Below are 6,000 nucleotides of genomic sequence, written 5' to 3'. Positions count from 1 at the left end.
AGATATCTAGCACCTCGTAGGTTGTCAAGGATGTCCTGGACGCGTGGGAGAGGGTATGAATCCCTGATGGTAACGCTGTTCAACTTCCTGCTGTCCACGCAAAACCTGACACTACCATCCTTTTTGGTAACCATCACCACTGGAGAAGCCCAAGGTGATCGCGATGGACGAATGACCCCTAACTCTAACATCTTGTCAATTTCTTCATTGAGAACCTTAAGCTTGACAGGAGACAAGGGATAGTAACGTTGGCGAATAGGTGAACCAACAGTCTCAATCTTATGCGAAAGCCACGATGTACAACCTAAACCAGCTTTATCAGAAGAAATCCCCTCGAACTCGTTAATAACAGATTGTAGCTTTGATTCCTGATCGGGTGTAAGCACCGTACGGGGGTGGACATAGCGAACCTGACCTACGACTTGTGGGACTGCAGCAGGAACATGATGTGAAGCGACATAAAGCTTGCCAGACAAACCATCATTAAACGCCTTCTTTAAAATGTCTATAAGACCAAAAGAATTCCAAAACTCAATCCCTAAAATAAATGCAGTAGGAAGATTACTGCTCACTAGACAGGGGTGCATAACGCGAATGCCACAAAAAAATATAGGGATATCCAAACCGCCTAAAATTTCAATAGGAGAATTGTCGGCGGAGACAACATAAGGCCGAATATCCTCGCGGAAAGCTATACCGAGCTTCGACAGGAGAGAAATATCAATTAGTGAAACCTGAGCACCAGAATCCAAAAGAGCATTTACCGGGGAGCCAGCGACTATAACATCAATAAAAAGTCTATTATCCGGGGAATTATTAATATATACAGGCGACACCGATGGACCTCTCAGTGCGCCACCAATTAGTTTTTTGACGGACCAGGATTACAATTAGGACAATCGCGGGTAATTGCTCCAACACGCTTACACTTGAAGCACGCTGCCCCTGAAACGAAAGGACAATTACGGTAATTATGACCGGTTGCATCACACTTCATACACACTAAAGTACTGGGTTGTTCTACCACTTGAGCACTAATCGGTGCAATAGCCAAACGTGCTGGACGTGGACCTTGGAAGGCTTCAAAATTTTTCGCGACTTCTAACAAACCATCAATATCCCTAACCACGTTAGTTGCAAGACAAGGATGATATCTAGGATTCATTCCATATTTTATAATGTTAAATAAGTTGGCTTCGGAGACCGGTGTACGAAGCTTTGCGTTTAAATCGCGTGCCTGAATAACAAAATCAACCACCGACTGGTTGGCCTTCTGTGATAAAGCGCGGAGTTGACTCTCGACCTTGAAATCATAGTCGGCTACGTCGAAAGTTTTAACGAATGCAGACTTCAATTCAGCATAAGTAAGACCCGGATGTCTGATCGCCCTGTAGTATTTCAAAGCACTACCTGACAACAATTCATGGAAACGCCTGACAACATATGTAGGATTGACGTTACGCGCCATGCCTTCTTCTTCAACTCGAAAGAAAAAATCGCGAACACAGGTGTCGCCGGAAAAACTCAAATTCCATTTCGTAAGTGAATAATCTTTAAAAGGAAAAGGCGGGACATTTTCTTGCTCATGCACTGCCTGGCATCGTGGTTCAGAGTCAAAAAACTGTTCCTCATCATTGGTCATTGGATCTAAAATCCTCGGCTGGTGCGCGTTTAAAGACGAGTATGTAAGAGGCGTCTCAGCAATTGACCATTCATCACTCAAATGTGACATGGTGGAAAATTACAATAAATCGACCTTAAAACTAAAATCCAAAGTTCGAATTCGAAAACAAATTCAGTTTCAGAAAAAAATTCAAAATTCACACCTCAACGTTCAAAGGATCAAGAACGATAATAAAATAATAAAATCTACGTCTGACTTACCTGTAAGTTCCCTAACGTCTACGGGCTCTAACCACAGGATTCTAACTACTAAATAAAGTTCTCGGGATATGTTATGGGAAAGTGAGTAAAAGGCATATGAGGTTAAGAGAATTTTTTTTTTTTTTAAATGGTAAATATCGCAGAATAAATTTTAATAACGTAAACAATTATATATCAAGGCTCGAATACGAAGAAATCCAGAGCGCGTAGTACAAAAAAACTGGGTCGTATTTGTAGGGAGATAGCGGGCTGAAAATAAAAAACGAAGGTTAAAAGAATCGCGACCGGTCTACGGTCACCGTCTCACAAATACAAAAAAAGAAAATAAAAAAATTATATTTAATTTCAATAAGAAAAAAAATTAAAATCCAGGATTCTTTACCTTAATTCGGGCGCCAATTTGCAGTAAAACAAGAACTTTTGCAGATTACGTATAATTTTTAAAACATTTTTTTCAAAAAAATCAAAGTTTGTTTTCACCCTGTATAAAAAATTAAAATTTACAAAATTTATAAAATCACTTTAAAATAGTAGAACTAAAAGTCTGCCTTCCGCATAAGGGGAAAGGTGGGGTAAAACTGCAAGGGAAATAAAAAAATACGGCTGAAAATTTAGAGAAAAAATGAATTAATGTGATGAATAATTATGGACTATGAGGGTTGATACGATGGCGCATGATACCTAAATTTTTAACCGGTTAATTAAACAGCCCAACAAAAGAGGCTTTTAGAATTTTTAGGAAAATTTAGTATGGCGGATCACAGAACTTTAGCAAATGGATAAATTAAAAATATAACACAAAAATACACAAGAAATAATTAGAACTAGATAATACTGTTAAAATTTAAAAACAAAAAATATTTCAGTGGAAACAGGATAAAGGGGATGAATGTGGCACACGCCAAGGTACCGGCAGCTGGATTCAGGTTTACTCGTGTAGAATGGATGGCGCACAAGTTGGCGACTTTAAACAAGCCGACGAGGTAAGCCTTACTCGCTTCCTGGCGAGCACGTATGGCAGCAGACCGGGCGATAACGATGAGATTTCTTCACTTCACCACTGCTTAGCGCCGACCTGCGCACGGCTTTGGAGACCTGTCGCTTCCTGGCTAGCGCGTATGGCAACAGACCGGGCGATAACGATGAGGTTTCTTCACTTCACCACTGCTTAGCGCCGACCTGCGCACGGCTTTGGATACCAACTGTTTATGAGAGGCCTCTCCTCTTCGAACGCCGATTTATGCGCGCCTTTGGTAGTCAACTGTTACCAGAAGCTTCTCCACCCGTGGATTTATGCGCACTTAAAAAGACTTCGTGTTAACTATTAAACTGGCTATAAATTGCAAAACTGGTTTAAAACGACCCGGGAACACAAACGACTTCTCCACTCCAAATTCACCAAACCATCTGCCGAAAAACAACTTCAATCTTCTCTTTTTCGAATATTCCATAAAAATTTAAATTCAAAATAAGCGCAAATAAGCACTTAATTTATTAGAAACGGCCAGGAATTATACGAAAAAAGGTCGGCGCTTTCTTTTTCTTTTTTTTTTGCTAAAAGCGCCATCTAACCATCAACGCCTGAATTATGAAACCGCATAGAGAGACAACAGAAAGAGAACTGAGCCAGCTGACAACTAGAAGAAGAAGTTTAAAAATAAACCGACAGATGTTGATTATGTAGCAATTTCGCTACAATACATAATTATACCAAGTGTGAATCATTAAGTTGATGAAGAATAAAGTTTGTCGAGGAAATACTTGCGCAACATGCGCTTGAATGTGAATTTGGTCTCCGCTTGTCTGATAGATAGTGGGAGAACGTTCCAAAGTCTGATTGCCTGGACAGTGAAAGAACTGGACATGAAACCCGTTCGGTGTTGGGGGACAATGAGCTTGACTACGGGAAGAGCGAAGATCTGTGCCTGGACGTGGGGTAACAAATTTAAATTTCGAACAGAGATAATCTGGGGCGGACGGGTTAAACAAGATTGAGTAGAGAGTACATAGAATACGAAGGGACCTACGCTCTCGAATAGGGAGCCAATTAAGTTTTCTACGGAAAGAGGAGATTTTTTTTTTTATTTTTTTATATGGTAATACTTACGAAGTCCGAACACGAACCGAATGCAGCTATTAAGGAGCTGGTCAAATTTATTCAGGGAATCTTGAGTGAGATTAGTGTATTTATCAAACATCATCGAATATTCCATAACATACAGGCCAATTCGAACGTACACTGATATCAGAATGACACATGTATCGTGTTATCTATAGTGCGCCTCGCCCGTACCAATACATGTACGGACAAGTATACGAAATATCTGGGAGACCCAGCTTTGCTCGGAAAACATATTGAAACTCAAAAATGCGCGTTTTCCCAGAGAAATGAACTAGCTTGATCAATTATTCGCCCCCGAAAACCCCCATATAGCAAATTTCATCGAAATCGTTAGAACCGTTTCCGAAATCCCCGAAATATATATATATGCGTTAAGGGGTTAATAGATAAAAATATAAGTAACATATAATACCTAGCTTGCATATTATATGAGCTTCGTCTGCCAAAAAACCACTCTGTGGTTTGGCAGAAGTATATTGTAAATATTTATAATAAGGCATGAAACGTGAATAAACTTTTTTTTTTTATATATATACAAGACTTGCTCGTTTAAAGGTATAAGATAATACATACATATTTACATAATATGATTCAAATATCATTCTGATGTTACTGTACGTTCAAATTGGCCTCATAGTCTAGCCAGATGTACAGTTTTTATAAAAACACAAACTAATTCTTTGAGTAATTAATAATAAAAATAGACTTTTTCCTTCCAGCAATTCGCTAATTTAGCGGTTTATTTCGTGTTTACGTCAGTAAATAATTCTGACGTAACAAATACGTCAATATCTGTGTCATTCAGACAACGCCTACGGTTTCATGGAATAACTATTTTGTTATTCTAACTAGTTTCGAATGAAATATTTATCTAACATCATCGAATATTCCATAACATATTCTAGTCTACATTTTTAGAGAACACATATTCTTTGAGTAATTAATAACAAAAATAGACTTTTTCCATTGAACAATTGGGTACTTGACACATGTTGAATATTATAACAAAATTTAGTTAAATGGATAGAAAATGGAATTTAAAAAAATACATTGAGATTATAAAAAAAAACAGGGCTGCGAAGTCTCAAAAAAAAATTTTTTTTTGTCTTTCAAAAATAGAACAGAAAATGGTTCCTTACATTTTATTGAAAAATATATTGTACGACAACTATACAAATAAACGCAATATTTGAGGGTCAAAATGGCAATTTCCTTGATCATCCATACATTTAGGACAGACTTATATGATGTGACGTTACATCACCTTATCATTTTGTTAGAGGCGTTTCAATCGTCGAGTGCGAGCGTCAGACTTTAACTCTCATTTCTGACCTTAAATCAAGATCGTTTGACATTATTTACAAAAAAACAGTCAAGTAGCCAATTATTTCATTCGACTTCTGAAGAACGCTACGTTAGCGGTTTCTTTCATGACGTAACAAATACGTCAATATCTGTGTCATTTAGACAACGCCGCTGTCCACTCCTACGGTTTCCAGAATAATCCATCCCACCAAAAACATTTGTATGTAAAATGTAGCCAAGACGAAACCATAAGGCTCGCACTGTCAAAAACTTGTCAGATATCATGTAAAGCCAAGCTTCTAACTCTACAAGCCCTGACTTCACAAACTCTACACCTTAGACCTTAGTCAAAATATGTGGCTTGGCCGTTTCGTTACTACGACAAATATTGTATAACAGCACGTCTAGCAATACTTACCGCGAGAAGGAAGACATAGATCGGCGCGACTTGACGGCTTGTCGCGTGTTGGAACTGCAAGCATAATAGTTCAGGCGGGGACCGTATAATCTACTACGTCATCTGATACAAGGATAAGCCCCATCCATGGCACACGTTCATAAAAGTGATGGCTAAGTTTAAAACAAATTAGAACTGGCCGAATGCACGAAAAAAAGTACCACTTTCGGTTACAAAAAAACACTGAAATTTATATCATCTGATACAAACTACAAATATGAGACTGGTGGCA

This window comes from Cydia pomonella, chromosome 10 (assembly GCF_033807575.1).
Source record: "Cydia pomonella isolate Wapato2018A chromosome 10, ilCydPomo1, whole genome shotgun sequence".
Classification (NCBI taxonomy): Eukaryota; Metazoa; Arthropoda; class Insecta; order Lepidoptera; family Tortricidae; genus Cydia; species Cydia pomonella.
This window is presented reverse-complemented; position numbering follows the sequence as displayed.